Source organism: Corapipo altera, unplaced genomic scaffold (assembly GCF_003945725.1).
Source record: "Corapipo altera isolate COAL_440 unplaced genomic scaffold, ASM394572v1 22, whole genome shotgun sequence".
Classification (NCBI taxonomy): domain Eukaryota; kingdom Metazoa; phylum Chordata; class Aves; order Passeriformes; family Pipridae; genus Corapipo; species Corapipo altera.
The window spans coordinates 11,596,505-11,621,068 of NW_020884886.1; the positions used below are offsets into that span (position 1 = coordinate 11,596,505).

Genomic DNA, 24,564 nt, shown 5'->3' on the forward strand with positions numbered 1-24,564 from the left:
TAGCTGCTCGCCCGGAGGCCAAACCAGGCGGTTTGGGGGGGGGTGGGGAATCAGGACGCCCCCACACCGGGCGGAGCCGCCATCCCCCGCCCGCCCCCGGCCCCGCCTTCAGCAGCCGGTCCTTTCGCTTCCCCCGCCGAGATGCTTTCGCAGCCTCAGAGACGTGTCGGCTCCGGCTGAGGTGGAAAGTTTCGCCTCAGCGGCCAGGTGTTTCGCGGAAAGGGGGTTGCTGCCTGCCTGACGCTTCCTAAAGCTGTGAGTGAGAGTGGATTTGCAGCCGACGCGCTGAAGCGTTTATGGCTGTAATTACCAGGTCTTTCATTAGGACCAAAATCCTTAAATAATCCACACAGCCTATCTGCGATCTAATTTACACCACTGAGACTGCACTCATTTCAGTAGTTGCTCTGAATAAACATAAGCGTTAGTGAGTTCAGAATCGCAACTCCAGTATGGTTTTTTTTTTTTTTTTTAATGCCCCTCTTGCCTATCATATGAAATTTCATTCAACCTGAGAGGCCCTCATTTGCCAGCCCAGCTGCCGCATAGCTCTGTTTGTAGGGTGTGACTGCCGTGAGACCTCTCGGAGGTGCCTTCAGGGGTGCCACAAGTGACTGGCTCTGGTCTCGGCTGCGTTGGCGGGGATTGGTTCAGTGAAGCTCCGATAGCCTAAAACTGGTGACGGTGGTGACTGATTTACAGTTCTTACAATAAAATAGAGATAGCACAGAGGGGAATCAAGCTCCTAAGTGAAAGCATCTGTTTATTTTATAAGACACATATGTAGCCTGAACAGAGGTTGCTTTTCTTTAGAGGAGTACTTTTTGGGTGATAGTGAAATGAGATAACTTCACACAGTGATTTCCTTCACATCCTTATATATAAGATAATATTCTGAACGTTTCCTCAGCTACAATGCATGTTACTCAAGAATCTAGGAGCAAATAAATGCTGATTCGTGTAAGTATACAGCCAGGACTGGAACGGGGAAATTCTGACTGGTTTGACAAAAATGCTTTCTGTTCACTTTATTAACATGCAAATATGGTACACGATGACTTTTTTTTTAATACTTTGAAATGTCTGCTAGTTTAGTACAATTGAAGTTTTATCACGTGTTGCCAGTATTTGCATTCTGCTCAGAAACATTTAAAATATTGTATTTAAAATATTGTTATTGTAAAATAACATAATTGTATGAGTCCCTCCAGTCTTTCAGGTCACCAAAAAAAATGTGATTGATGTACTATCTGCCAGCACTTTTGTGTATGTGCTTTTACAGCTAATATAGACTTACAGACCACTTGACACAGTAGTTTCTGGGTGATACATTTCATTAACTCTCTCCTAGAGAGTACATCACAATTTCAGTTTGTCAATAGTCTGTGTAAAGTATAAAGTACTAAGAAAGTTACCTTCCATCTCCTAAATCTTATTAAACACATAGTAGATTATGCCATTTTAGCCAATGCTGGAATAAAAGGAGCAATGGAATATATGCTAATCAGATACTGCTTCTTTCTTGCTGCTGCAATTTATCTAAACATATGGATTATAATCTGTTAAAGTGTAATTTCTTTTTAGTGTAAAAGAATGGCTCGTATTCTAAGTGTAGGAATGGTAAGGCAATAGACCTTACATATTGCTGTTTTGCTTGATAAAAAAAACTTATTTAAGATTTTATTACAGAAATATGTTTTGAATTACTTAACATTTTCCAAAAATATGTTTTCATATAAAATATATTAGAAAACTTCTTTGTAGAAGAAAATGGCTTTATTACACTTTTATTTGCAACAATCAAACTAAAAGAAGTACATCCTGAGTTGCTCCATTACTTATGTAGTTTATTACAAAAACAATTTCTCAGTGTCGATGGTTTTCTTGTACTAAATATTTAGTCTGTTATGAAGCTTTGTTTTCCCAAGTAATTTATAGCCAGTATTCTAATGTCTTATCTGTTCATTTTTAAACAAGTACAAAATATTTGCACACATGCACATAAGTTGGAAATTGTGCAAGAAAACAATAAAGGTAGTGCTAAATAATGGACTTTATGGGAGAGACTATAGTGGTAACCTTTGTTACCACTGTCCTATGGGTACTTGCCAGCTTGTTGCTGAGTGACATTTGTATAGTTTTGTTCATGCTTTTGTATGGGGACATTCATGTATAATGGGGACATTAAGACTAGCAAAAACAATATATACCCTTTTCACATCTCAAACATTGACAGTTCAGTATTTCTTAATGTAGCAGGCAAAATACATGAGGATTTTTAACACCCAAACCACATGGAGCTCTTGTTCAGCACATTGTTCAGAGAGAAATGTGAAGCAGATGCAGATAAATGTGGTGTATATTAGGTTCTGATGTGGTGTATATCAGGTTCTGACGTGGTGTACGTCAGATTGTTTCATAGTTCTCTTGTACATGTGAGAAAGAACCAGTGGCATATTGACATCATGGTAGGGAGACTACCTGAAATCTCTGAGACTGTCTTTATTTACTCACTGTCAGTTCCCTTTGTTTGAAGGAGACATTAGAAGGTGTATAAAATTTTAGAACAAATAAGTGAACTCAGCAGAATGTACCTGCTCGAAGTTATTGGAGATGAGAGTAATACTAATTTCCCATTAGTGTAATTAGAATTGGTAATTGATACTTATATATACCTACAGTAGAGCAGTCGGGGAAAAAGTCTCTACTTACATGACCGACTGGTGTACCCCAGTGAATGCAAGTTGTTTTCATTCTGATTATTTGATACTTCCTTTTTAAGTTGATGAATTGAATTCTTATGTGAGTTCCCAAATATATCTTGTTTGATACAGTATTGTATAAGAGAACTCCAGTGGCGAAAACTGCAAGCAGTTTGTAACTCTCCTCCTTCTTGACATCATGTGTTATATGAAGTTAAAAACTAAATTCTGTATTCAGTAGACCTCTGACATTTCGCTGTCACTTTTTCTTAGGAGAACTTTCAGAAATGTAACTCCTATTCTTGTCTTATTTAATGTAGTATTACTCTGAAATATTCTTTTAGCCTCTCACTTATCAATTCTCTCCTTTTCAGTAAGGCACTAACATATCTACTTAATGCCAAACAAATTTTAAATCACTTAGTATTCCACAGGTCTTAATTACTTGCCAAAAGTTAAAGCTGTATGCTCCCTGTGAGGAGCCTGGTTACTACTAACTTCCAGCAAAGACAGCCAAAGATAAGGAAAGCTCAGGGCCTTAGGGGAGTCACTTAGCAGCTTGGAGAGTTACATACTTAATCATAATTCTCATAATGGATTTTAATTGTAAATAATTGTTTATTTTGTCATTTAGTTACAGATATATCTTTATAATATATGCTTTCCCCTCCCCACTTTGTCTTACAGTGCAAAATAGTGGCATCTAATCAGGTTTATTTCACTGAAACTTTTAATCACGAATCAGTGTTAACAACCACTGTTTGAACAACAGGCATTTTAAGTACCGTATATATAATTTTTTACCATCATATTATCTTGGTTTCTTTTTTACTTGCTTTACTAAACAGTGATTATTGACTCCTTAAAACACTGCAGTTATGGTGCTGGCATTTTTTTTTTTTGTTATTATTTTTAAGAGGTGCTGGTCCCTGTCAGTAGAATTAGCAGAATCAGTACAGGAATTTCTGAGCAACATTATTTCTTTGCTTGGGGTATTGGCTTCTTAGCCAGTTCTGTAATTCTTTATGAAAAATCCCAATGCCTTTTCTCATTGGAAATTTACTGTTTAGTGAAGAAAAAAATATTTATCATACCAGAGTGGGCTGACACACTAATCAGAATTGGATGCATTTGCTGTAAAGTCTTATTTCCATGAAAGTGAAATATGTAGAAATTAATTTCTGAAAAAAAATTATTTGCATCCTAGCCAGTTAATTTATTTTGTGATATTTCAAACATTAATTAGTCTGTTGCAATATAGAAGCATTTTGACTAGTTGGTTATCATGTGTGTGAATTGTATCTATAAACTAAATGGGTCAATTTCCTCATAAGCATGCACATATACCCAGCAGCCTTGACAGGACCCAAAATTCATCCATTAAGGGGGCAATCAGTTTAACCATGCAGGAAAACATCATCTTTCTTCTTGCTTATGTACAGACACACACACGTACACGGAGATGCTTATCTCAAAGGGTATTTTTATAATCACAGAGCAACTCTAAAGAATGAAGTTTTTCACAACTTTTGGATAAGCAAATATCCTACAGTATAATAATAATAATAACAATTCATAAGTGCAATGTAAAAAAATGGGAACATTGTTAGTAAGTATAAACATTTACATTGGTGAATTCTTTCATACATTTGACTTTACTCTTTAGTGATAATTATACAGAAGTATTTTCAATTTTCTGTTCTAATTTTGCATTATATTAAATATTTTGCAATTAGTTTTTAAAAGTGACCCACATTTGACCTTCAGTAACAAATTATGATGAAAGAGGGGCTAATTAAACATGAAAAGGATGGATCGTTGATGCTTTAATTATCTTTATTTAACACAAAGTGTTCCACTGATAAGTGCAGCTTTTATTTTTTTCCTCTCCAGTAAAACCATCTTGTACAGTGTGCAAATGACTAAGTTACCACTGAATCATTCTGTGCTCCCAGGAGATGTACAAAGCCAAAAGGGACAGGATCTGAGTAAAGGAGGATTCATGCTCTGAATAAGTAAAGAACAGTACTATTATGGGCAAGGGGTAGCAAGAAACATCTTTAAAAGGATAGAATCTGATTTATCAACTCAGACAGTTCTCTGGCGTTATACCTGCTGTTATGAACCTGGGTTATAACCACTGTTAGCAGTTTGACTATCGCAATGTCAGTCTTTGTGCTGTAGCAGTGTATTTCTGAGTGTGATTCTTCCTCTTTCTCTCTCTCGTTTTTTGTGATTTTGTTTGTTTTTTTTTTTCTTTTTCAAATTTATATTTAGTTGCCTTGTTTTCTAATATTTGAGATATTTGCTCATTTGACCATCAGTACAGCTGAGTTTCTGAGTAATACCCACAGCTTCAGATGCATTTTCCTTTAAGTATTTTCTTTCAAACGTTTTAGAAAGTTTATGTAGTTAGTGATCTGCTGGGCTACTTTCAGATGTAAAGCTAATAAATTTGGTTTTGCATTAAAATAGAAAATCAACAAACTTCAGAAGTAGTTAGCATTATGCTTATAAGTCAATTAAATCCTTGACATGCACTGTGAACTCTTCTCGATGAACTCTTTGCTGAACATTTTAGTATTTAATTACTAATCTTAACAGGATTAACATAATTTTTTTTGACTATATATGTATAGGAAATACTGATGTAGGCATATGAGCAAGTACAGTAGAGTACCTAGTAGGCTGGTTTTCTAAGTCTGCTTTCAACATAAACTGTTAAAGCTGCAAGATATTTTCCTTTTTTTCAGTCTTAGGCCACATATAATATGTTCCATGTCATTTATGTTCTACATTTCTCCATTTTTAAAAATTTATTACTTTTTTAGGTGTGTTTATCTCACTGTGTGCTGAGGGGATAGTATTTTGTATTTTTCTTCCTGGATTTTTCTTTTCTGGAAGAGTAGATTTGTTGTCTATCTGTTATCAGATTTTGGACTTTGTAGCATATGCTATACATTCATTGTAATCAATAATTGAAAGGGCAACAATAAACCAAAAGCTACTATCAAGGATCAAAATAAAGCTTTTATTATTGTTATTTTTATATAAATTTTCATTGTTTTATTTTTTAATCAAATTTGTAAGAGAAAATTCTGGCATTCATACATTCATTCAAACTAGGACTGATGTACTCTCTGCCATATACTTCAGGAAACAGAGACTTCGCAAGGTCACTTTTATTTTGCTGTTGTGGATGACAAAATATCACGCTAATGCAAGAGTAACTAAGGTTAGCTGGGGCATCTGAAATGTGATTTAGAAGAACAGAATAATGCATAGGAGGTTTTAAAAGTTTTTTATTTCTTATTTTAATACAATTTCCTCTATAAATATTTAACTGAGAGCAGCCCACAAACACAGGTCAAAATCTCCAAATGCGGTTATACTGAAATACCAGTTAGTCAAGTTCCTGAATTATGTCAGTGACACACAGTGAAGTTATCCAACTGTGTGGAACTGTGCTTAACATGAGTCATTTGCTCACTCCTATGTAGCCATTTTCGCTGAAGAGGTCTACAATCACAGTTAAGAACAACTTCTGAATGTATTAAAAATTAGGGAATCAGCTGGATATATAGCATATATGAACAGAAATGGAGGAACCACTTTATTATTATTTTTTGTGGAAGGACAAGATGGAAAAACTCTAGAGTAAGTTTTGGATTTTACAAGTTTGAACAGAAACAATGTGCTGTCCCCATCTAAAACTGAAAGGTAAATAAAAGTGATGTACTTTCTTTTTTTTTGTATTGTTTATGTCAGTCAAGAAATCCTCTCATTTAGGTAACACAGCTATTTTGCAGTCATTAGTTTGTAAGATGCTGCAGCATAGCCCCAAAAGTACAATTCAGTTTTACTCAGAGTGGATCACAAATGGCACAATTCTTAGAAACTGAAGAAAAGCATTATCTTTGTTTTTCAAAACTTAATTTGCCTTATTGTCTACTGACTAGAGTGGGTACATTTTTTAAAGGCAAACATTTTTCTGTCAGATGAGATTTTGTTACAGATTTGATGTTCTGAATCAAACAACCTAATGTCTGAGTTTGTAATTCTTGAAAGAAAGGAATGTGTGGTTGCAAGTGGCATTCTTGCAGTATTAGAAAGCAATAAAAGTAGCATTTAGCAAAGTTTTGATATAGACTCTTTTATTATCTGCAGATAATTATAGATAATATAAAGTCAATTTTTTAAGACTAGATACAGAATGTGGGTACTATCTGATGTACTGAAAATCACTCAAAGAATATGTTTTAGAGCTAGAATACAGAAATACTGATTCAATCTGCCAAAAATTCAGAGACAGTTTTATCTTGCAGTCATGTCTGAACCATATCCTTTATGGTACCACCTTGTAAGTAACAAAATACCTGCCACCTAACAGGATAATTATTCCTGCATTACACGCTCACGTGATAATTATGGAGAGTCTGCCATATACTCTGTGAATATCAGGTTCCTGACTGGGGTTGTGGCCAGGAAGTGTATTCTCTGTTATGTGCCAAATGTTTTCTCTGTGGTAGCAGTTGTCAGAGAGTAACGGGAGGGGCTGCCATAATTTATTCTGCTTATCCATGAATAAATGTCAAGGACTTTTCAGCCCTGGAGCAGAGTAAAATATGAGAAGTAGCCCCTACTTCATTTGGATACCACATCTTGAGAGGCAGAACTTCTTTAATGCAACCTAAAGACTCATCCTTGGTGAAAAGATTCTTTATCAGGAGAGTGTTTTTACAGAAATACAATTTGGTGTAGAATTATGTTTCTGAGTTCAGTGTTATGCTGGAAAAATGAACCAAAGGAAATTATGGAGACTGTCTTGGCATTCTGTTTGTGATTCAGCTGTCTAAACATACGCATCCTAATGTCAATTTAGGTATCTGAAGTTTCTTAGCTATCTGCACAGAGCTGCACAGACATGGTGTATGACGCAAGACCTGAGTGTCTTCTGGGACACTCTTCTGTATCTGCAGCTCAAGGCCAAACAAAAAAGCAGTCACTAAATCCTTTGGTTTACTTAAAGGAACAATAATTAAAACTAAATTAAGTACTCTGCATGTAGTGCATTTTGGCAGGCTTCAAAATTATTTTTCCTGTGAGAACATAAGCACAATTTCCAAATGTGTGTGTGCCATACATATGCGTATTAATAGAATGTGTGTGCGCAGATACATGTTCACATATATCCCGATGTTAGGTTAACAAATTATTTTTTAATTGACACAAACTCTTTCTGGTCTTACAGACACAATACTGACAGTAATTAGCTTAACTGAACTTCCATTCATCTTCAGACCTCTCAGGCTGATTTTTATCTCATTTTAGGTGAAATTATAGGTAGTTCCACAAAAGTCAATCAAATTTAACTAATATTAATTGTGGTAAATTGTATCAGGTGTTATAATATTTAGAAACTGCTTCATATTTAAGCAAAATATAGATAGAGAAACCAGTATCTCCATTTGGATGTTATACATTAAATCCCCTGCATTTAAATTATCAGCATGTATATATGTATAATTTGCAAAGTAGGTTTTCATCATGTATTACATCAAAATGTAAAATTATTTTTGTAAAAGGATCTGGGAATGATGTGACTTTAATGACATTTGAGAAAAAATACAGCAAGAGTATATATGTCAAGCTACCTTCGTTTGGTTACGCAATAGGTCACGGTGTTTATTCACAGAGCTGCGTGTTACTGCTTGTAGGTATATTTATGAGAAAGACTTGGCCTGGAAACTCCTATCAACTTTATAATGCAAAACTTTGCCTTTCAGGTGAAATCTGACCATTGGCTTAGGAAAATCTGTTTAGTTTATTGCAAGTCCTATTTTAAACACTATATTTAACAAGAGAAAATACTTCTGTAGTTTTCATTCTTTCTAAAGATGAAAGATAATGGAAATATAGATAATAAACCAACAGCAAACTAAAGCATTAGTTAGTTCACCTGGTCCCAGTGTTTTCACAGTGATATTTTAAGTCTTTATTTTCTCACCTTTATCAGTCACAACTTTTATGTCTGCTGGTTTCAACATACATTTGATCTCATTATGTCACACCTGCTCTAAGGGAAGTTACACTGTTATAAAATTTATGAGTAATGAAACAGTGAATCAGTTTCCTTATCTCCATCCATGTATTCCAAATTGGTTATAATGACATAACGTGTGCCATGCAGAGGATATCCATCATTCTGTTGAATTAGAAAAATGCTATTTTCAATGAGCATGTAATTATATTCCAGTTGCAGTACAAGTTTACAGAAGGACAGTAATTGATTTCCTTGAGAGAGAAATATTTATTTTTCCAGTAACACTGTGACTTCTTTTACAGAAGGAATTATTTCACTGGAAACTAGAAATCTGTACTTAACAGTGCACTACTTGCTCAGCCTCTGAACCTCAACCCAGATCTGGGGTAAGATCTGTCACATAGATTTGGAAAATTCACTCAGAAGGCTCCTCTGACTATATACTGGTTTTAAGGTTTTTGCTTCCTGCAATTTAAAGGCCTGAATCGACCATTTTATTTTAATGGAATTTTTCTGAATATGAATAGAATTTGGCTATTTCTAGAGCAGGTGTTAATTCATGTGAGTAAAAGTGGCAGCAATGGGGGTGAAACAGAACAATACCTGCCTTCATAGAGGCTTTCAACTATGAGAGTTTTTCCTAGGAATTGCAACACATTGTCTGGGTCATGTATTTTACCCAATTTATTATTATAAATATACAAAATAGAATAGCAAAACATGTCTGAAATATTTGACTACAGTGCAGATGTGAGTAGTACTTTATAGGCTGACAGAGAACTGCTGAGTTGCAGTAGGTTTTTCACCAGCATATGGGTTTATGTGATGAGTGGGTTAACTCAGTAGGTTCAGACCTGACACTGGCAGCTCCCTTGAGCAGACATGAAACCACTGTAGCTTTGTGCAGCACAGTAATTCATTCTGTTTAAATTCTCCAGGTCCATATATGGGATTGTATGTTACTAAAATAATTGTTGCGTGCAGTGTTTTTCTGTGCTTTTTTACATGAATTAAAAAAAACCAAAAAACAACACAAGAGAGCTTTAGTTTAGATGTGAAGGAAACTTGTGTAGGCATTTGCAAAAGGGATTTGCCTTTGCCATCCTATGTTTTACATATATCACAGGACACTTACGTAGTTTGTTCCTTTTTGTGCAGCACCAGTTCTTTAAATAATTATTTACAAAATGGTGCTAGTATTCTGGATCCTTGTGTTTGTTCTTTAGTGCGGATGAAAAGATAAGCAACAGTGTGAAATTACTCTATACAGAATAAATGAAAAAGAGTTTGGTTTCATTATATTGCAAAATGTTTTATCACTTATGGTCTCAAATTGAAGGAGACGGAGGATGTTTTATTCAATTGACTCTTAGGACACTACTGAATTAATTGAAAATTCAACTTGGACTTCCTAATGAAGATATTAGTGCACCTTTCTAGGAACCTTGAATGCTAAATTTATATATTTTTTCCATATTAGCTCTTAATTAAATATATAAATTGACTGAACTCTTTAAATTATATGGTAAACTTCCTCGAGAATTAATGTTACAGAAATATGAAAGGGCTGGCTAAAGCATCACTTTACCAAATGTTTCTAAAAGGCTTTATGTATTTATAAGACTTCACGATCTACTATTGATACAAATTACTAAGGATAAAAGAAAATCCATCTGTTATCAAAGAAAAAAATAAATTAAATAAGTCCAAGGATTTGAAAGACTTAGCATTAAGGACTAAGTATTCATACTTTGTGATGGGTTTATAGTAATTGACAGTAGAAAAGACTTCCTTTTATCATTCACAATGTGGTTTTTTTTTTTTTTAACTAGAGAAAATGACTTTACCATAAAAGCTTCTCATGTAACATATCCTGTTTCATTTCATAATTTCATATTCTTCACTAAAATGTCTCAATTAAAATGTGACCTACAACATTTCATGTTCTGTTGGGCATTACTAGTTTTGTTATTATTACCCTTACATTTAATCAAATTGTCTGCAGCTAAATAAATAGCATTTCATCAAGAGCAGTTGGTTTTCAATCAGCTAGGAAACAGATTACTGGGCTGAGAACAGATCTAAGGCTGGTGTCTCCAATCTGCAACTAATTGTGTGCTGATAATAGTACTGCCCACAGGCAAATCTTACTTGCTGTCCTGATCTATGATAGATTTTCCTGTATGTTAATATTACAGCAGATGGAGACATTTTGTAATACTGTTACAGTTACTATATTTAATCTTTCCTTTTTAATTGGAAATGTATACTGTTTGGAGATACTATCTCCATGTTTCATTTCTGAAAAGAAATGTAGAAAAGAAAAATCTCAAGGAAAAACATTATAGCCATGCTTTTTCCTTTAGCTTCTCCTCTTAAAACAGTTGCTTCTTTAAAAGATGAAGTACTGTTGATACTTAAATATGTACATGTAATATTACATATTCTCCTGCTTATCTCAGAGGAGTGAGGAACTTGTCTGACAAACTGCAGCACGAAGTACTGCTTCACTCTCTCTTGGTGGTGTGGGGGCTGTTAGAGGTGCAGGTGCCAGAGTCTTCTCTGCATCAATTGCAAACCAAGTACTCCCTATATACAGTATATATACAGATTACTTCATTAAGACTTTATAAATATTTCCATTTTCCCAGTGTGAAGCTGATGAGGGTGACTCCTGGAGTACACAGTACTCCAGTTCTGTACCAAGACTCCATCATTTCAGGCACTTCACAAATGCAGAACATAGTGTAAAAGCTGCTTTTAAACAAAGGATACATAGAGGGTAGATAGCACATACTGTAGTCAGCACATTATAGTGTTCTAGAAGAAAACTATCTTCTGGACTGTGTACATTGTTCTTGTGAAATGATTCCAACAGTTTCAAATCTGTTTTTTCACCTTGCTGGTTATGCAAACAGCTCTTCACTTTTTCTCTAAAACAAGTGGGAATTGTTCACTGTCACAAATAATAAATAACAAGAGTACCTGATCTACAGAGCATGGAAGTGATAAAAACACATGCTTATGAGTGCTTGAGATTTCACAGCTATTAATTCTGAACTTTTTGATTGCAGTTCTGTTTTACAAGAGTGGATGCTGTTAGGGCAGCAGTACACAGTGACAGTGAAGGATTATGACAACATGCATTTGTCACTGTAAGCTTGATAAATTCAGTGTAAGAGATGGTCAGAAAATGCCCCTAAACCTGAAGTCATGAAATACATCTTGCCTTTACTGCAAATAAAAATATTGAAAATTTTTTTATTACTGCTAAGGATCTTTAGTAGTAATTTAATACTAATATGGGTATGTTTGAGAAGGTTTCTTTGTGTGTAATCAAGTGTATAACTCTTGTCAACGTTAGTGAATTTCTTAAGGTGTACATTGAGGGAGTACATCTAGGAGTTTATGCGCAGAATGCTATTGAACATACAACATATATTCACATAAAGAAGGGTCCTTTACAAAAGGTCAGAAAATACTATAGCATGTTTGTCATTAGTAAAAGTCACAAAGACTCTTCAGGCTTTCATGAATATTCTAAAACATTTTTAAAGGCACCTTAGCACTTGAAGTCTAAAAGTATACTTGCTAACTCCCCATCTCCATCATGTCTTCCATTTTGAGATTGCAGCATTCACAGTGGGGTAGGAATGTTTCAAATCAGAAACCACATTTTTGGCTTATGGGTAGAAATAGGAATTTCGGTAATAATTAGGCATTATTCTGAAATTTTGTACTGTGAGACAGCAGAAGACAAAGAATACGAATGCGGAATCTGTAGTATTTATGCTCAAATTTTACAGCAATAACAGTGAAAATAAATCTGTGTTATATGGTAGAAAGTCCTGAATGAAGGAAGCAATTGAGTAAGAACATGTCTAGAAATGTTAGTACTTCATTTTTTTAATCTTTATCATTGTAGGGAATTCATCTTCAGCTTTTCTGAAATCCTCACTGAGCTGGTAATTTTTTTCACATTTTCAGAACATCATCAAAGCCATGCTAATCTGGACCAAGGGCATGTCTCAGAGTCCTTGAATCTCCGAAGAAAACATTTTACTGTCTGTTCTATTTTTGACATATTATTCACCTCAAACTTCTATAAAACGTATAGAGAGGACAGTTTGATTATTTACAAGGCAGGTGTTATAGGTTACAATCAACAGTTTATAGTTCATCACAAGATTAATAAGAAAGAGTTGCAGATCCAAGAGGCATATGTTGTCCCATCTTTAAGCCTGTAATCTGGAGGAGGAAAAGGAAAGATTTCATGAGAAACGGAAATCCAGATTTTTTTTTCCTGTAGTGTAAAACTGTAGGTATTTCATTTCTCTGCCAAAGGAAAGGCCTAGCATTTAAATAGGACTTTTCTCATAGAAAAGGAGAAGGGTTAGAGTTCTCTGTTTTTCATTTTTCTTCCTTTTTTTTAGTCCCTAGAATTTTCTTTGTAACTCAGAAAGAAGAGTTATTTTTTAGTCATTCAACACTCTAGATTCTGACAAAGTCTTTCGTTAATTAATTAAAAAATATTTGGGAATAACTTTGTCTAGTAAAACTAATCCTCTCTACCTTCCTTTTCATTTTTATCAAAAGCAGTGATAGGACACTGAGTCATACAGATAGGAAAACTTCATCTTTCTATGCTTTTAGGAATGCCTACTTATTTTTCCTGTGCTTATATTTGGAATGATTTTGAAGGAACTCTTACATGAAACATAAACTAGATAACTACTATGAAGACATAAAGGACTAAAACAAAGAGAACCTGTGATGGAAACAATTGCTCCCAAAATCTCTTCTTTCCAGTTTTAATTTTTTTTTAAGCATGAAAATTCTGATTAAAAAATTAACCTTAGTGAACCTTAAAACAATGACTTATATGTCGGCTTTATGAAGAGCTGTTTTAAGAGCCAAAAAAGGACAAGTTTTGAGAGCCAATTAAAATAAATACGTTAAATTATCTGGTGTTTTGGAGGGAGAACTTTTCTTGAGGAGGCAGTAGAATACATGTACTGACATATATGGGAATTTTGCTCACATATAATGTACCATGGACTCCTGTATTATCTCTCTTCTAATCACAGTTTTTGTGCTCTGCATTTTTAGTCTTACCTTCCCAATGGAAGTGTAAAGATTTCTAGATTTTCATTTCAGTCTCTGTTCTTCCCACCAAATCAGTTTATTTCTCTAATACTATAGGAGTCAGATGCTACTGTGCAATAAGAGGCCAAATGTTAAGAAAATGTGGATCTGAATATCATTTAAATTTTGGGTTTTTTCCATTGGATCGCAGAAAGTGTTGGAGATTTATAAATGTTACTACTAGTTTGTTGTTGGTGGTTTTGCATTCGTTTGTTTGTTTTTATTTTTAATTAACGTCTGCCCTAAAACCTTAAATATTTGAAGATCATAGTGTAAATGGTGAAAGGTAAGACAGCGAAGACAGGAAAGATATTCATTTCTGTAAGTACCCCTGTCCCATAGGATAGCAGCACATGTCTGTATGACTTTTGGACGCCGTTTTCCCAAAGACGGGTTGTCTCTTTTTAAAATAATGACAAAACCAAAGGAACAGAAAAAAACCAAAACCAAACACCCTACCAAAAAAAACCCCAAAAAACCAAACCTGCAAAAATGTTCCCCAGGTCAGGCTGATTTGTATTTCCATGAATCAACACCCCAAGTTAAATTCAGAGTCAGTCTGGCAAACTCCTCTGGCTGACCTATGCTGTAGAGAGTAAACAGAGGAGATGTCAGTTTTATGACTAATCCTCTGTTTTTCATGAAACCTTTTCTTTCCAAAGAGGCTTAAGTATTTCAAGCACAAATGAAATAGTGCTCATGTTCTCTACTTTTCCATAATTCAAGAGCTAGGAAGCCTGATTTGTGAGAAGCTTATTCTGTGACTTTGTGTGTAATTGACAGTGAAGGGGGAAAATGAGGCAATGTTACGCCTTTGCCAACTCTTTTTAAAGGAAGGAATATACTTACTCATTAATGATCCAAGCTATGAATAGATTCATGGTTTATAGCACAGCCTTAGAGTGGGTTAAGAGAATTTAAGGGTTTATCACACAGTCTTAAAAGGGGCTAAGAGAATTTAAAAGAAAGATATTCAGACTGGAAAATTCTGAGTAAACATTTATCTATCTTCTTGGCAGTTCATCATTAAATTATGTGTTGGAATTTTACAGGCACAGATAAAAAAAGAGAGGTACAGACAAAGAAATAGAAACACACTGATGACCCACTCTTAGAGTTTAAGCAGAATAAATATTTAGCATTTAAAGTATGGAGCAAAGGTAATAAAAATCATTACAAACTACTGTTCACAGTGCACAGAATCCAGTAATACAATTTAGTTCATTACATTACTGTATGATGAAGTACTGTATGATGCAGTATTATTACACTTTGTGCTGGGCTTAAATTTGTTCAAAGTCTCGGAGTAGTTCCAAATAGGAGATGTAGATTACATGATGACCAGCAAATAAATCCATTAATATAACTAAAATAATGAAATCACATCAAAGGGTGGTTTAGTTTTGGTTTTGTTTGTTTATTGTTTTTTAGGTTTTTTTATTTTATTTTATTTTATTTTATTTTTTTAAAAATCAAATATTCTTATTTGTATTTAAGGGGAGCAAAAGAAGAATACATGTGAGGAAGAATCCCTGTGAGAAATAAAGGACCTTGTTAACAACATGCTGTCATGAGTGTCCTTTAACATGTGTTCAGATCTGTCTTACTCTAGACATGCCCTCAATAGTACTCTTTTGGTTTCTTGTCCATAGGAAGTGGATTATAGCATTTTTTTACTTCATGATCATGTTACAAGTTTGGACAGAGGTCAGTAGTGGAACCAGTGTTCTTGCTGAGTACAGAATTTTGTCCACACTCTGGATTCTAGTCTGCAAGTTAGAGTCCCAAGTGTTGTGAAGAGTCAGGTTCCCTGATCTTATTGTGCTATTAAACATCTCAAAGGAAGTGCAAACAAGAACAAATTGCAAGGGTACTGTATTCAGCTTTTAGAAATGGTGATGTATCTTATACATGTTTATAGAGATGGCTTACAATACACTAGTGTATGAAGCGTAATGGATTTCAGCATCTTATCAGTTTAAATTTTGTTCGCTTGTGAACATAGTGTCTATTAAATTTTTTACATGTTTTCCTCCTGTTTGGTACATCAGACTTAAATTCCTATTTATTGATTTATGTTGATAGTAGCATGATAGATCTCTACATTGTTTACATGCTCAATTTATATTTCTTTGTTAAAATGTAGTAGGTGTTTCATCCTAATATTAGAACATATCGGTCTTATTTAGCACCACTAAAATAAGCTTAACATCATGTGTATTGACTGTACAGGGATAAGGTTTTCGAAATTTCCCTGTATTAGTCTAACTATGTCTTCCCTGCAAAGATTTAATTAAATGGGATAGAATTATGTTTAATTCATTTGTATGAACGTATTTTAAACAACAGAATAGTGGTTAGATCCCTATTTATGCATCAGGTTAGTTCTGGCAGGAATGATGTACAAATGCCAATTTTAATGATGGGTTATATTTTTTTTAAAGTTTGTTACTTAAATTTTAGTTTGGTTCTTAGGCCAATTTATCTCACCTCAACTTGCTTGTCATTTAGCACAAGTTACTTATCTAGGGACAATTCAAATGAAGAGGGGTAGATACCTTCAGGAGTCAAGCTATTCCATCTGATTTAACTATGTACTGTCTCCTGGACACCTCTCTCCATTGATCATAGCAGAAGAGTAGCGTAGGTGGCTTCTAAGTTACTGAATTGGGATGAGATTCCAACTGTCCTTTGTTTTCTCACAAGCAGGTGTAAGTTTTGATTTTACTATGTTTGGGTTATATTTCATCTGCACAAATGTTGATGCAGACTTATAATAAAAATATTGTAAGGTATTTCTGTGTGTTTTTACTATTGGACCGTGGACAAGTATATTTGGTAGTGGCAGCAAGTGATAGGGACACAGGGACTAGGCCTACTAAAGATGTGCAGCTATGCATCCTTCTGACCTCTCATCTGTTAGCTGTGTGTGTGCTGTCTGGAAAAGTGGGAAATGATTGGAGGAGCTAGAAAAGCAAACAAAATGCAGGTGTTTTGTAGTTGTTCTCTCCAGATACAAGGTTATATCATTATTTCTAAAACTGGTAATTAGCTCTTTACTGTAGTTATTTTAAGTAAAAAGTATCAATGATGGAAGTGCAAGCAGTGATGTGATGGTGACACAAGAGCCTGTGAGCTCATCATCATCAGGATTTATGCATGCTTTGCTTTCACCTCATATTTGTGAGAATTTTGATGCTTTGCTTTGTCCTCTTGCCTTAGGCAATTTTTATAGTCAGTAAACATTGGAGTTAATTAAAAAAATAAAAGACTTGTAGTATTTATTACTTGTCATAAATAACACTGATGGATTTTGCTATTGCTGTATCCAAGCCTAGAAAATAAGGAATATGCAAACTGATATACTAGAAAGTATTTATAGCCTTCCTAATAACTGAGATAACATTCAGCAGCCACAACATCTAAAACTGTTTTATGTTTTGTCCTCTATTTGGCGTTTATCTAAAAAATACAGCTTGAATTGTTGTAGTAAAGAGAAAATAGCAGGTAGATTAATTTTATGTCATGATACAGACATAGAAGTTGTATATAAATGTGCCAAAGACAGGGATTTTGTTTTGTTGCTGTTGTAGGAACATCAGATTTTAATAATGCACTGTTTCATCTTCATCATAATGTCGGTGCTGAAGATTAGGAAAGAGGTCTGGCAAATTTTCCTCTAAGTTGAACCTCTCCAGGAAGAAAAAGGGAAACAAGAATGAGAGAATATTAGCAATGCTCATATCCAAAAAGGTAATAATAACAACAACAACAAAAATTTTTGAAAGGTAATTTAAAGAAATTAAAAGAAAAAATTTCTTGTTTATAAGATTAACCCTGTTTGTTTGCAAAGTAATATGTGAGAACTGCCTGTTAGAAAAAAACATTCTAACCTGGCTTTGTGATAACACGATACAGTGTTTCATTATAATTTCCACAGTGTTCTTTATATGATGGCTTTGTAAAAACTGTTTCTGTCACTGATCTTTCTTTACCCTTAACGTACATAATATATACTTGTAGAAATACAATATAAAGTAAAAGTAGGAATTCAGTTGCTCTATGCACAAAGTTTTAATTTTGAAAGCAGAAAAACTGTAGTGTTCTGAGTATCAGATTAATATATTTCCAAAATCTACAGCTGTACATTCAAAGTTATGTCCTGTTCTCTCTTTGCTGAGCAACAACTGATGTTTTTGAGGTAGAAAAAGTTGTAGGGCAGATAAAGGAGATGAAAATTAAAAGTATGCATTTTTTTTCCCTACAAAGAAAAAAAATCACAAGCTTTGAAATATTTGCACACAGGAACACGATGTCTGACTAAACAGGGAGACAGAGGTGCAGCAGAAGTTTTAACTGAAATGGTTCAGAGAATTCCATTCAACTGTCTGCCTAGCTGCAGATGAGAGCTATGTGGGATGTCACTGAATATGTCTCCATGAAGAATATGATGCTGTGACAGAGAGGTCCTTACAGACTCTCGTAGTGTGTACAATAAGAAGCAGTAACTCAGTACCATGAGTTGTTACAGCAGATTCTGTAAGTGTCTTATTTCACATGACTTGTCTAGGAAACCAGGATGTGATTAGTATAATTGCTTAGACTGTGAATTTCTAGGGGTCTATAAGTCTCAGACTGATAAAAAGAATTTTATAAACTATGCAACTAGTTCCTGTGACTGATTTCTCTAACATTACAGGATGTTATGTCAATCACTGCAAAAAATGTGTAAGGCTACACCTTGGTTCCTGTTCTCATAGATTTGTCATCTATAGTGCCATGAAACAGGCAAAGACCAGACTGAGCATATAGTTAGAAATCTCATCACTCTTATGTTGTTAGTCCATGGTTTCATGGATTTAGAGAAGATATGGAAGATTTAGCTGTGCCTATCTCCATGCTATTGCCTTAATGCAGGCTTGACTTCTGTTCTAGCAAAAGACCATCAGGGGAAGAGCGCGTTGCTGACATAGAGGTCTTTCTGTCATTCAGATTGGGGGGGTGACCTGTGAAGAGAAGATGACAACTTTCAAAATGGTTTAGAAGAAGTGTTTTCTATCCCTTTCTCATTGAACAGTAATTTTGAAAAGAAACCCCCATGTATCACTGTTTTAGTATTTCTATCTCCCAGTTTTAAAAACAAAGAAAGTTCACATATGAAACATATAGAAAAAATAAAAGGCACAGTCCTACATACTCTGATGAACATTGTGTTTACAGGACTTGAAGTTAATACTTTTATATGCTGTTTATCTCAGACTTACTGTTAAATCAATAGAATTGTTATTTTCAATACCTAAAAAGCCTTTTATTCACTGTTTAATGTTTTGTCCAATACTAATCAAAAGGTGCTTTTTGTTTGGCACCTTTGATGTAATTCAATTCATTTTGTTTACTTTAAAGAATTAATTATTATTCTATGATGTTGAATTGATATTCTGTGTGGCAATTCAATTATTAATTATATTTATATTATAATTATATGCAAATATATTTAATTATACTAATAATTATTACAATAACTGAATTACTTAAAAGAGAAAAGGAATAAAATATTTTTTTAAAAAATAACTACCCTGAATTTTTTCTATTGGCTAACAGATTAAGGAACTTTAGAGACTTAGCAGCTGCACATGCATGTAGGCTAGTTTGCATTTATTTTAGTATAACCTTTCAATTCAAGCAGCAGAATTTAGAAGAAAAAAATATTATGTCCATATGCATTAGAAATGTATTATTTTTTAAATTTTCATAGACATACTCTTTTTACCATTTAAAACTTGATTTTTTAATCATATATGGCATTCATGCAAAATGTGTTACTTTAAAGAAGACTACTCAAATGATGTGTAAACTATGAAGTTAAACAGTTGTCTGAATTGAGAAGAGACATAAGAAATACTTCAGAATAGATTGAGTGGGAAGTAGAAGGGATTTGTAGTACGATTGTTTTTACAACTGTAGTTAATATCATTGATACAATAATGTTTTATGGGACTGAATATTCAGAGTATACAATTAATAGTGTTGCGTCACATTTTATAAAGAAACTTTTAAAGATATATGTGTGTAAATTTATGTGCTAAGACAGACCCCTCATAATGAGAGATTTGTTATTACTTGATCACCATACATGGTACTCCCAGGGGTTTTTTTATTTGTGTTTTTGCTTTGTTTTAAGAAGCATAATCTACCAGAGTACAGAGCTACAATTTCTGTCATGAATTTTATGCACTGGTTGATCACTACTGGGTTTCATTGGTTGCTGGTGGTACAGTCTCAGTGCAATACATTGAAATAATTAGTTACATTTCTAGCAGCTACTGAAAAATGATGTTCTTTGATGCTTCTATGATGATTTAAAATTTTTGGACATAAATATTCTCTTGCCCTACCTCAGGAAAGACTCTGGCAAGTCATTTAATTGTATAACTGCTTCATTCACCTGCTGTGAAAGTGATCGGGGACCAAGCACCTTATGTAAGTGTCTGTCTACTTGCTTTCAGAAGTCATCAGAATTCACTGTGATATACTCAGGAGTATCCCATTTTCTCCAGTAATCCCAGCAGGCAAAGTCCAGTAGAAGAGAACAGCTAATACAGTATCTATGATAAGGAGTTACAAATGTCAGCATAGTCTCTTCCAAGCTATCACATTCTCAAAGGATGCCAGAGAAGTTAGTGTGTTATTCTTTGCAGCTTCAGCATTTATCCTCTGATGAGACCTACTTGAGGACAATCTTCATTATGTGTTCTGTGTAGTATCCTGCAGTGCAATATCAATGTAGAATTTTATTTTGATCCTATTTTGGAAGAAGTAAGTTAGACGCTTTTGCTTTCTTTTAAAATATCCAGTGATATCTGCAACTTGCTTCAATTTCTTTTTAAAAGTTGACCTTGTTTGCTGGGGCTTTGAATTTTTTCTCTCTACGCATATGAACTGTGGCTTTAGTATAGTATTTTAAGGAAAAATACAGGTTACATTTTTTACATAAATATGCAGGTACATTAATAAAATACAGCAATGCTGCTTTTATCCCCAGGTACTAGGCAAGTAGCTTTTTACATTTTTATGCAAAAATTTATTTAATTAGTATATTTTAATTCATTGGATCATGCATGTTCTATGTAAGACCAGCTACCATGCTTCTCTTACCCTTCAGAACAGGATGACTGGGTTCTGGGAATGATTCTTGGGCTGTGGTGACTGCTGAACTGTGGCTAAGCACTCTTGGGGACCAAGTGCTGGTTGGCATCAACCAAAACTGTGCTGAAGGTCATGCTGATAATTTAGTGCTATGGATATTCACTTATCAGAAACTGAGCATGTGCCATGGCCCTGCACAATTTGCTACTATAGATAATACTTTACTGTCCACTCAGAAAGCTTTTAGTACATTCCAGTAATGGACTTCTTTAAAAATAAAAAAATATTTTTTGTGGCACAGCTTCGTGCCAAAATGTTAATGTATAAACATATTTCCATACGGATGTGATGACTAAATATAGATATACTTAAAAAATCAAGTAGACTTTTAAGCGACTGCATTCACAAATGCACTTAGAGAAATTACTCATGAACAGTAGGCTTGTGATTTTGTGCAGACTGTTACTTCTAGGCTCATTGTTTTTAATTTCAGATCTCAGATTAAAGAAAAAAGTAAAAATAAGAACAAAAAAGCTAGGCAAAGTAATACCCCTAGTTTTATTTGGTAGATATGTTTATTCTTAACTAGATTTAATTTGTTTTTCTGACTCTAAAAGGTTAAAGATGTTTTAGGTTTTGGTTTTTTGTTTGTTTGTTTCTTTCTTTGTAAAAAATCTTTCTAATATAAATATCAGCATTGCTACTCTGATAACAGTGTTCTACAGAATCAGGGTTCTTTTCCTCTTTCCAATATATGACTATTAAGCAAAATCTCACGGGAAAAATAATGCCCACAGCATTTCCCACTAACCACTTGGAACTGCTTTTTCTAGGAATATTACTAACAGAACTATGAACTCTAATTCTCATTTCAGCTTAGGTATAAAAGCACACTAGGAAAATTATTCTAAATTTACATTTATATAACCGAAACTAGAATATGTCCCGTGATACTTTTACATCTATCCCTGCAAAGTGACAATTGAAACATTCTCCACTTAACACTAAAACTGAAATCTCTACTGTTGTGTAGGAACTTAAATTCCAGTCATTAGGAAATATGTTATCTCAGGATGGCCATGGGTACCACAAATTGCCAAAAGCTGTCCCTGAACGGAGTGTAGCTAGTTATCAGCAGGCATCTGTGGTATTGAGTGAACCTCAGGAAATTCTGGCAATGTAACGTTCTGACAGGTTCTTCTTCAGTTCTTGAAGCATGATTGGAATTTCTCATTGCAGTAAGCTAATAAAAATGTATTAGGGTTAATGCAGTTATGAAAGCTCTGAAATGGCTAATAAAAGTAGAAAAAAAATAGAGTACCATTGCTAATATACAGTTTGATGCATGCTTAAATAGCTAAGGAAAGAACTCCCGAATTGCTTTTTAAGAGAAAAAAGCCAAAGCACTTAAATATCATTTTTTCACACTCAGATAATTCCTAAATGGTGGAAGGGATAGTACTCAAATTAGGAAAAAAATAATCTGGCCAAATACGGGAGTTTTCAGCACCAAAAATGTGTTGAGAATTATATGAGAAATTGATGCTGAGAATAAAAGTGCTATTTCAGCCTCACCATGGATAAAACTCACAAGAGCAGTGCAATAAATGTGGATAATTCTAGCTACATAAAGCAGTTCAGTAAAACTACTATGATATGCCATTCCAAAGTCCATGATACTCAAATTCAAATACTTCTGGTTTCAATCAATCTTTATTATCCACTTATGTACTTGGGATTGATGAAAACAGTTGGCAATGCTTGAAAAAAATGCTTGAAAAAGATAGTTCATTAGAATATATCCTGAAATCTCTTTTGCCTTATACAGTACAGGCTGTTATCCATCAAGTCATCCTTCAAATCACTGTTAAGATGGCTGTACCATGGTAACTGCAGTAGTGATATAAGCACAAATGTATCACTTCATTCCTTTATTTTAATGGGAAAATATGCTTTATTTCAAATTACTTAGAATCTGAGAGGTATCTTTTGTTGTAAGAGTTATTCACAAAATATTAAAATACAAGATTTTAATAGGAAAGAGAATGTCACACAACTGAAAAAAAATCTTGGCAAACTCAGAGTATTTTTTGACTGAAAAAAATTAAGATGACATCATAATACTGTCCCGGGAATTATATAAGATTTAAAAAGATTGACTATAGCAAGTATTACACACTGATAAATTTTCAGTAATGCTGATACTCTTATGAGGTTTTCATCTTTAACATTGTTTTTTGTTTAATTATAGTAAATTGCTTTGGTCATTGTTGCAAGTTGACCCCAAGCAGCAGCCAAGCACCCACATAGCTGCTTGCTCACTCTCCTCTCCCATGGGAGGGGAAGAAAATAGAAGGAATGTGAGAAGACTTGCAGATTGAGAAAAGGCAGTTTTGTAGGTGAAGTGAAAACTGTGCACACAAACAAAGTGACATAAGGAATTCATTCACTATTCCCCTGGCAGAAAGGTGTTTAGCAACTTTCTCAAAAGCAACGCTTTATCACCAGTAGTCATTTCTTGGGAAGACAAATACCATAACCCCATACATCCCCCCCTTTCTTCTTCTTTCCCTGAGTTTTTATTGCTGAGCATGGCATCATATGGTATGGATCTCTTGGTCAATTTGGTCTGTTGTCCTGGCTGTGTCTGCTCCCAGTTTCTTGATCACCCCCAGCCTACTTGCTGGCAGAGTGGAAAAAAGAGAAAACCTCGATGCTCTGCTCAGCAATAGCCAAAAGATTGGTGTGCTATCAACACTATTTCAGTCATAAATCTGCAACAGAGTACCATATGGGCTGCTTTGAAGAAAAGTAACTCTGTCTCAGCCAGGCATCATACAGCCATCTAATTATTTCATTATCTTGTATTTGTAAGATTGTTTCTAAGGAGTTAGATGAGCTATGATTTCCTGTCATTTTTTGTGCAAGTCTTTAGGTCTTAATGATAAGTTCATGGCAATAGTAATAAAAGTTCACCCTTTCGAAGCAATAAAGTAAATGGATCAAATTCACAGTTTTGCCTTGTGTCATGAGGCAGCACAGAGGATTGGATAGAAGCTGGTGAATCTGTCTCAGAACCTAATGTAGGTTGAATAGCAAAACCATTGGAGGTCTTAACATTGACCTGAGAGTCATCTGGATAAGCACCTATTTAAAAGTTCACATGAACTCAGGACAAATTTTTCATAATTGCATGTAGCTACTCATAGCAGAAAAGAGATTTATCAAACTGTTTTTATTTGAATTGACATGCAGTGTATTTTTTCAGATTTATTCAGTGCTAGTAGTTGTTATGGTGTGCTGAATAACATCTGTAAATAATTGTTTCTTAAGTTACATTAAATGTCAAATTGTATCATACTCAGTGATAGAATCTTTTATAACAGAGTTCCTAAAGGCTTCTTTATAACCTACAGTTGGACAGAGAAATATGTTACAATTATACAGAATAATGATAAAGAAAAGCTAAAACCATGGTATATGCTCTTCTGGATAGGCAGCATAATGATGTTTTAATATGTCAGGATG

The 24,564-nt window shown here is 34.3% G+C and overlaps 1 protein-coding gene across 5 annotated transcripts in view; it reads left to right on the forward strand.

The window, feature by feature from the left end:
- The window catches only part of PCDH7 (protocadherin 7), a 362,273-nt gene that overhangs the window by 5,248 nt on the left and 332,461 nt on the right, over nt 1-24,564 (forward strand). The gene's annotated exons all lie outside the window — the stretch shown is intronic.